We start from the raw sequence: 10,331 nt of genomic DNA, 5'->3' as shown, positions 1-10,331 counted from the left end.
AAGAAACTCCAAACCTCCTGCACACTCTTCGGTCTCACTTAGTCGACCATAACTTCAACCTTACTAGGATCAACTGAGATACCGCCCTTAGACACCGCATGGCCTAAAAACGCGACTTGATTCAACCAGAACTCACATTGGCATACAACTTCCTCTCTCGCAGAATCTGTAGCACCAACCTCAAATGATTTTCATGCTCTTCCGGACTCCTCAAGTATACCGGAATTTCATCGATAAATACCACTACAAAATGATCCAGGTACTCATGGAAAACTCTATTCATCATATCCATGAACACTACCGGAGCATTCGTTAACCCAAAAGGCATGACTAAGAACTCATAGTAGTCATATCTGGTTCAGAAAGTTGTCTTCGCAACATCTTCAAATCGAACCCTCACCTGATGATACCCTAACCATAGATCAATCTTCAAAAAGACCTGTGTCCCCTGCAACTGGTCAAAGAGATCATCAATACGAGGCAACCTGTAACGGTTCTTCATAGTTACCTTGTTGATCTCACCGTAATTAATGCACATGCGCATCAACTCATTTTTCTTCTTTACAAACAAAACTGGAGCTCCCCAGGGCAAAACACTAGGTCGGATAAAGCCCTTGTCCAATAGTTCCTACAACAACTCCTTCAATTCCTGAAATTCTACTGGAGCCATCCGGTACTGAGCTTTAAAGATCGGTGTCTTGTCAGGCAGCAACTCTATCGCAAACTCCACCTCCCGATCCGAAGGTAAATCGAGTAAGTCTTCAGGAAACACATCTGAAAGCTCATTAACCACTTGAATATCCTCAAGCTTCAACTCATCCCGTGGTGGTTCCTTCACGCAAGCTAGGTGCCCCTGACATCCTTCTAAGAGTAACCTCCTCACCTATAATGTTGATAGAATCTGTGGCGTCGAACGCACACACAATCCTACAAACTCATACTCCTGCTCCCCATAAGGTCGGAACACCACTACCTTCCTACAATAGTCGATCATAGCATAATTGGAGGATAACCAATCCATCCCCAGTATGACGTCGAACCCAGACATATAGTATACCGTAAGATTCGTCGGTAGCAGTCTCCCCTGAATTTCCACAAGGCAATCTCCTAACATCCTACTATAGGACATTACACTCCCAAACAGCGTAGCTACAGATAACTCCTCATTCATAACTTGGGTCTCAACCCCACACAGCTTTACAAAACTCACAGATACAAAAGAATAGGTTGCACTTTAATCAAATAAAATAGTAGCTCTATTTGAAAGCAATAATAAGGTACTTGTCACTACATTCCCCGCTTGGTTAGCATCCACTGGGGTAAAAGAAAATACCCTTGTCAGAGCTGTGTTCGGCTGAATGGTTCCCCGAGGTATCTGGTTGCTACCCCGGTTCACACTGGATGCAGGCGGGTCTCTCTTCAGTGTATGGCAGTCGCGAGCCATGTTGCCTGACTGGCCACATTTGTAGCAGTTACCCCCAAATGACCAGCACTTGCTCTCATGCCATCTGTGGCACCTGATATAATGATCAAGCGACCGATTCACCTGTGAACCCTGACGCTCAGTATTCTGACTGTAACTTGAGCCCTAGTTCCTCTTCTTCCATGATCCCTGATGAGATTTAGACTAAAAGCCAGAAGGCACTGGCCTCTTTTTCGGTTCCTGATCCACCTCATCCTCCCGGATGCCGGTCTCGATCATTGTGGCCTTTTCCACAAAAAAACTCACAGATCTACAGCATTCCCACTAACATCAAATGTCCTTCCTCAGGACCTTCTCGAACCTCTGAGCCTTCTCATACTCGCTCGAGAACAAGCATGGCGCAAACCGGGATAGTTCTATATACCGAGCACATACCCCTGCACCGTCATAACTCCCTGCGTCAAAGTAGATAATTCATCTACCTTAGCATCACGTGCGGAAGCTAGGAAGTATCTCTCAAAGAACACTTCCTTGAAGCGGATCCACGTCATCTCTATTGGACTGGTTCTATGCTTCTCCAGAAGACTTACTGCAGTCCACCAACGCCCAGCCTCCCCTGACAATTGGAAGGTAGCGTAGAGGACTCTCTGCCTATCTGTGCAGTGTAGGACCTCCGAAATCCTCTCAATTTTCTCGACCCAGTCCTCCGCTATCATCAGATCAGATCCTCTTGCAAATGTTAGAGGGTGCATACATGTGAACCTCTCGATGGTACACCCTATAGCAATAGAAGAACGCTCACATCCCCTAACACTCCACCCGATCTCTCACAAAATCTACCTCGTCAACCCACAAGGTATATAAGGAGACACATCACTCGCAATCCCCTCGGAACCTCTTTCCAAGTTGTTATCCTTGGGCTCCATTCTGAAAATACGATAAGAATCTATTAGAACTCCTACGTCACATATAGTTAACACAATCATTGACACCTAGTAATGTTAACTATGAATCTCACGAGTCCAGGTTTGTCCTATGACACCAACACGAAACCATCAATGGTTTGTCATGATTTTACTAAAATCGTCATTCCAGGAAAAACACAGAACACCGCCAACGAATCCCTGTCTAGCAATAAAACAACCCTCGACCTACTCTACCTATTTCCGACTTCCTATACTCTAATATGTACATACATCAATGCCTAACCAAGTCTATAAGACCTAATAACCTAGTTAACTCTTATACCAAGTTGTCACACCCCGAACCCGATAATGTGACTCAGGGGTGAATTAGTAACCTAACATGTCCTTGTATCATACAAAATGTTAATGATACAATAATGAATGAGGGTTTGACCTCATGGGGTTCCCGTACACCCTATACACATTCACATACAAGACATATACGCAGTGGAAAAATTGTTCTTTCTATACATACATCATACCATACAAAAGTCTATACGAAAGGAGTCTAGGCTCCATAATACAAAACATAGTCTCGGGTGTCACCCAAAACCCAAAATTACAACCCAGTATATTCCTAGTACTTACACAAGTACTTCACGTAGCACACCAACCACTACTCTCCCAACACGAGGATATTATTTTCGGTTACTCGAAGGACCTAAAAACATATACGTACGATAGGGGTGAGACACATCTCAGTAAGGTAGATCTAGGTTATATCGGTGTGTGGTATATGAGTGTTATCATGATCTAAAACATACACAGTTCAATACAGTTTCAGTATTTTTATAAAACAGTTCCAGTATAGTTCTCATCACACACACACGGGCGCGCGCGCGTGATCAAGTAACCCGATGTCATCACACCCTTCTACACGAAGCCGGTCCGCATTACACGGAGCCCTCGGCATATGGCGTAGCCCTAGGCTCCCATGGCATCGTACCGGTACAACTGGTGGATCCACACCCTTCGGTGATCAGCCGGTAAGGCTCACGCCCTCAGATATAGAGTCTAACACTCTTGCCATTGGCAGGTGATATTTCACACCGTCAGATTTAGAGTCGGACACTCTTCCAAACCTGGAACAATTCATAACCCCGTTCCTATTTCTCATATTAGAAAATCACAACTCATGCATGTTCATATAACAAAACATTCCACACTCATTTGGTCATCTAAAAATCATGATTTTCCAAAATACAGTTTAAAACAAGTCAAAGCACAGCCATCTCCATAACATAATATATATCACAATATATCCATGATTTTCTAACAAAACCAGAGATGCGACCCAATGTCCACCTTTTTCCCAAAACTGTATTATGAAAACCCCGTAATTTTCACCCGTTAGATTTCCCCAAATAAGTAGCCAAAACAAATACAGGACCGTGAACCACAGTTCTACCGAGTTCGATTTCAAAAATAACCGAAATAAATAGAATCCCCTTACCTTTCCCCTGAAATCCAAACCCGAACTCTACAGCTCCTAAACAGCGAAGTGAGTTCCCAAAACCTATAAACAATAGTACAATAAAGGCTCACGATTTTGTTCTTTACAAAACTATCAAAACAGAAATGAAAACCAAACCTTACCTTGATTTTGGTTCAAAACCCAAAAATACTCGAAATGAGATTTTCATCCACTGTTCTCGAAGGGAATCCTTCCCTGATCCTTGCAATAATGTCGAATTAACGAATCAGGCGATGAATGGCGAAGAGTCGAATAGAGGGAGAGAGAGCTTTGAGTTCTAGAGAGAGAGAGAGAGAGAGAGAGAGAGAGAGAGAGAGAGAGAGAGGATTTTTGATTTCTTAACACCAAAGCAACCAAAAAGATATTTGATAGCACCCTTGACTTGGCCAACCTCATTGACGAGGTGACGTCTTCGTCGACGAGTCAACTAGGGAGTTCGTCGACGTGGCTGTGGCCTCATCAACGAGCCTGAGATTTCATATTTTTCGAGACCCCTCGGCTTTCCCTCATCGACAAGCACCTGCATTTCATCGCCGAGCAACAGAAGGGTCTTTGTTGATGAACTCTGGCTTCGTTGACGAAGCCTGCTCAATATACCGTTTTACCTTTCTTTCATTTATTTAATCCATTTATCACGGTTCGGGTTCTTACAACTTGTGTATAGGTTTCTTAGACATTTTAACCTTCTTTTAGATTGAAACCTGGTGCAGTCATCCTAGCCATTCAACATCATTCAAAAGCTCTAATTAATTTGATTTAAGGCCGAGATTTAATGAGGGAAGAATGCATAAATACTCTTATACAAAATAAATCAATTGTGAATTCAGAAGAGTATTCAGACTAACTTTACTTTTTGTTTAACTCAACCGTATGATGTGAATAATAAAACATATTGCATTTCACAAATACTTTGAGGTTCAAGGTTGAGTGAGGGTTCTTGGATTAGTATTAGAATTTATCTTCAGAGAACCTATTTTTGATAATATCATCCAAACTTTCCACTAAAGATGTTTAAAAAAAAAGTGAAAATCTAGCAATTCTACTATAATGATATTTCTTGAAAGCTCTTGGATGAGTTTAGGGATAAAAGATATATAATACTATGATCAATTCCCTAAAGCTCAAGCTTGTGTACTGGACAAAATATGCTATAATTAAAATAATCACATATAAGCATTCATATAGCACTAAACTCATTTAACAAATGAAGACATGTTTGTCCATTTAGAAGTGGATTTATTTGAGAAAGCTATAACCAAAATTATCATATTTTGTCCAATCATTATGATATGTTAACGTTAAATGATTAGATTGGACTTATCACACAAATTTTTCATATTGGCTTGCTTTTCAATGGTTCTTAGTATAACAGTGAATGTTTATACTAAGACTAGATATTTAAGCACTATTCACTAATTTATTACCACTATCCCTTTTAGACAAATTCTAAAAACTAAAGAAAAAACAATTTATGTAATTCCTTTTGGAAGCCATTTTTCCTTAGTTTCTAAGGGGTTGATTTTCTTGATAACCCATTCTTTTTTTAGTCTTGGCGAGTTAAAACCCAGCGTTTCTTTGACTCTCTAGACTTGTTTGGGTTTCAAACCTTTTCTGAAAGGGCAATCAAATTTGATATAACCCTTCTTTTTGCATAAAACGCACGTGGTGTGAGCATATGAACTAGAGGAGGTATTAGCATAATGTTTAGATGCTTTTACAAAGTACCCCATGTATAAGTTATTTTTCTTCCTATTTTCAATGTCATTAAAACCTATACCTTCCTTATCTAAGGTCATCTTTTGAGAACCTAAGAGGTTGCCATTAAAACCTATTCCCCAAGTTTTCACAAAGTTTGGTGGCCAAGTAATCACTTTTGGAAAGTTTCCTAACTATTAAAATTTGAATTTTATGAAAGTCAGTCGCCTCCGAGGGTCAGTCGTCTGGACTTGAAATTCAACATATTTTTGAAGTTAGTACAGGGTCAGTCACCTAAACTCATAGGGGTCAGTCGCCTGAACAGGTTCTGTCTACGTTTAGTCGCCTAAACAAATAAGGGCAATCGCATGACAACTTCGACCACCTTTTTGTATTTTGGTCATGACTTTTTCTACAAAACTCCAAATTAGAAATTTTTGGTATTAAAAGAAAGTTAAGAAAAAATCTCACAACTTTCATGTTGAACACTTTTTAAGATGATGAATATTTGATAGAGAAAAATGCACATCAATGCGGATATAGAAAATAGAACAGAATTTGGTAAATCTTGTTTTTTTCATTCCAAAAATACTTTTAACCTTTTTGAAATAACTTTTGACCTTATAAAAATATTTTCCAAGTAATTTAAAAGGTATCTAGGTTCAAGTAATTAATCTAAGAGTTTCATGTATCCCTGTTGAAATTACTTGAAGTACTTACATATATACTTCCCAAGACTTTGACATTTTAAGAACTTAAGTCTTCATGCTTTTCCATCTCTTGAGTCTATCTTGACTTCAAACTTCAATTCACTTTAAGTTTCATCAAATCATCTTTGAATCCAAGCTTTAATAGTATAAGCTTTGTGAAATCTTCTTTCTTTGGAGTATAAATTTTCAATAATCCTTATATGTACTTGACCTTGTATTCACATACTTGAATCCTAAAATATCATTATTTAACAAAATATGTTAAATTTCTCTGATTTGTTATCATCAAAATAAGATTTTAAGTCTTATAAGGTCAACACCCTCAAACAAAAACCTAGAAAGCAACCCTACCCTACAAAAAGCTACACAATAAAACCCTATTAAAAACCCTTAGGCCGGCCCCCCTTCATTTGTCATTTCGCACATGGGTGGCACGGTTTCCTAGGCCCATGCACATGGCCTTCCATTCTTCACACAACCCACGCCCAATTTTCATGCATGACTTCTCATGCACGACTGGGCTTCTTTACTCATGCACGACCCTTTGCTTCAGTTCCAATACACGACCTTCAGTTCATGGGCCTTCTTGGTTTCACGTGCATGGCAAGCCTTCTTGTCTTCACGTGCATGGTTGGCCTCCGTACTTCACACGACCTTCTCTTCCTTTTAAGCCCAACTTGTGGTCTAGTCATCTTGCATAGTCCATGGTTCTCCCTCAAGCTCATTTCAGCTCCTTTGTATGCATGGCAAGGCTTCACACAAATTTTTTATTTTTGTTTGTCTTTTAAATTTCCAAAAAAAAAAAAAAAACCTGTAATAATTAAATACAAAAATCCATAAATTATTGAATAAAAAGTCAAATATTATAAATTGAACTCAATGATTAAAATAATAGACATAATTAAGAAATGCTTCTAAGGAGATGAAGATGACTCTGTAGAATTGGGGCCTCTCTTCGTAATTTTGAGAAAGTCCTTTTTGTTTTTAATTTCTATTTTGATTTCCACTGAGCTTCTGCCATTGGCGTTGAGAAAGATTTCACTGAGGACTGATATTTAACTAAAATTCGTAAAATATTAAAACTCATTTACATGTGAAAAATGATTTTTATTTTTCATTTCAATTTTTAAAAAATTTATTAAAAAAATTAAATAATTTTTTTATTTCTACAACATTTTTGTAAAATAAATTAACAACAATAAATGCTTTTGACATCATTTACTTGTGAAATTAGTTTTACTTTTTAATTTTTAATTTTTTAAATAATCAAAAAATCTATTAATTTTCTAATTTTTCAATTTTGTAGAGATCACTTACTTTGTATATGACAGCATGGAATTTGAATCTTAACTTTAACTTACGCAAATTACATATAGAGTTTCTTCTAAATCTACGTATATCTAAATTGAAACCTCAAAATTCATAATTTTAAATATTACATTATATTAATTTTAGATAATTAAAAAATATATTTTCTTTTCTTGTGATTATTCTGAAATCTACAAATAAAAATAAATATTTATTTTACACATTTAAACAAGTTCTTTATTTTCTGTCTTTTTAATACGTACAAATTTCAATTAGTTAAAAATTCATACCTACTAATTTGTTAGTTACAAAAAGTTTAAGGTTGCACCAAGTAATGACACTTGCACACTTTGTTTATTCTTTGTACGCATGTTAAATTTCTATTATCATTTTCAGTTAAATCCAGATATGTCTAGTAATAATCTCACACATAGATATTTGTTGTGGACAGTGAGTATTGCTATACTTAATTTTCTAACTTTGTTTAACGATTTTGGAGAAATTATTTGCTAAAGTTGTGGACTATCTCTGATAAAATTTTTACTAAACATATTTTCAAGCCAACAACCATAAGGCCACTAGTTGCTTTAACACTCATTGCCCAAGGCTTTATAATGACAAGCAATAGAATTCCCATGATGGTATATCCATTAAAAATCAAGTGCTATATTTCATACTCATACCATCGAAGTCATATTGGTAATTGTGTTTTTTTAATAGTCATTTTTATCCAAACAAACAAAAGCTTGGTTAGAGGCATCAAAAGTCAAAAGAAAAAATAAAGAGAAAGCAAAGTTTTTACCAAGGTGGTCAACCGACCCTTTAGAGTGGTCGACCAATTTTCCATCTATCTCTATTGTTTAGTGGTGCCCATAGGTGGTCAACCAACTCTCACTGGCAGTCAAATGGCCTAGCAAAAGTTCAAAAATAAGAATTGAGTTATTTTCTTGTAATTAGCAAGAAAATTTGGACTTATGGTATACCTCAATGATGCCACGTGTTAAGCAATGACATTAGCAGTTTGGTGATTGCCAATTATTGGAAGTTATTTTTTTGACTTTGAAATTTCAAAATTAGAATCCAAAGAAGTCTTTCCCTCCATTCCATTGAAAGTATAGAAAAGGACCTCTTGGAGGAAAGAATGAGCACGTCCAAGTGGGGGCAATGTTAAATATATTTTTACTTAGAAATTGAACTTAAGGCAAAGGCGATGGGTGGAGTATTTGGAAGATTATGACTTCGAACTCCATTATCATCCAAGTAAGGCAAATGTTGTAGCATATGCACTAAGTAGGAAGTCTTGACATATATTGGCAAACTTGACAATTCAAAGGTATAAAATGTTGGGGACAATAGATTCTTTTAATTTGCAGTTGACCTTTTAAGGAAACAAGGTTTGTATATATAACTTAAGGACACAACCAACAATGTTGGAGCAAATTATCAGAGGACAAGAGCGTGACCCTCAATTTCAAAAAATATTGAGAGGTATAGAAGAGGGTACACACTTTGAAGGATGGAAAAAATCTTACGATGGAGGACTTTGTTATTTAGGTAGGCTTTGTGTCCCACATGATTTGAAAAAGGAGTCTTGTGGGAAGCACATTGTTCTAGATGCATAATCCATCCCAATGATACTAAGATGTATAAAGATCTAACAAAAAGAAAAATATAGTGGACATGTATGAAGAATGATGTGAAAGAATTTGTGAGAAAATGTGTGACTTGTTAATAAGTGAAAGCTAAACATCAAAAGTCATGGGATTTATTACAACCATTACTAGTAGCACAATGGAAGTGAGATGAGGTAATAATGGATTTTGTTTTAGGATTGCCAAGGACTAGACTTGGTGATGATACCACGTGCATTATTATGGATAGGTTGACAAAATCAACTCACTTTTTACCCATCAAGATTTTAGATTCATTCACAAGGTTAGATTGATTGTATATAAAAGAAATTGTATGGCTACATGGGATTCCATTATCCATCATCTCAAATAGAGCTCCAAGATTTACCGCTTAGTTTTGGCAAAGTTTCCAAAAGACTATGGGCACACAATAAAAATTTAGCACTGCCAATCATCCTGACATAGATGAACAATCCAAAAAGCTAATTCAAATTTTAAAGGATATGTTAATAGCTTGCATTCTAGATTTCAAAGGGAGTTGGATTAAGTATCTATCCTTAGTAGAATTTTCTTGCAACAACAATTTCCAATCGAGTATAAATATGGCACCTTATAGAACTCTATATGGGAGACCTTGTAGATCACCGGTGTATTGGGCAGAGATAAGGAAAAACCAAATGCTTTGTCCAAATTTAATTCAAGAAACTATTGAGAAGATTAAGCAAGTACGAAATCATCTCCTTGCTGCTCAAAGCCCACAAAAGGGTTATACTAATAAACGAAGATGACTATTGGAATTTTGAAACTAGAGCTTTTGTATTCATAAGGGTGTCACCTTGAAAGTGGATATATAGATTTGGAAAGAAGGAGAAACTACAAGAATTGTGGTTTCTATCTAAATTAGCTCATATTCATAATGTTTTCCATGTCTCGATGCTTCAAAAGTAGAAACCAGACCCGAGTCATGTTCTTGAATGGTCCAATATTCTGTTAAGGGAGGATGTCACTTATAAAGAAAATCCTATCTAGATTCTTGAAAAAATGGAAAGAGTCTTTAGGAAAAAGGTTATTCCTCTAGTTAAGTTACTATAGCAACACCATGGCATTAAAGAAGCAACGTGGGAA

This window comes from Malania oleifera, chromosome 8, assembly GCF_029873635.1.
Source record: "Malania oleifera isolate guangnan ecotype guangnan chromosome 8, ASM2987363v1, whole genome shotgun sequence".
Taxonomy (NCBI): Eukaryota; Viridiplantae; Streptophyta; class Magnoliopsida; order Santalales; family Ximeniaceae; genus Malania; species Malania oleifera.
The sequence above is the reverse complement of the archived record's forward strand: the minus strand, read 5'-3'. Positions refer to the sequence as shown.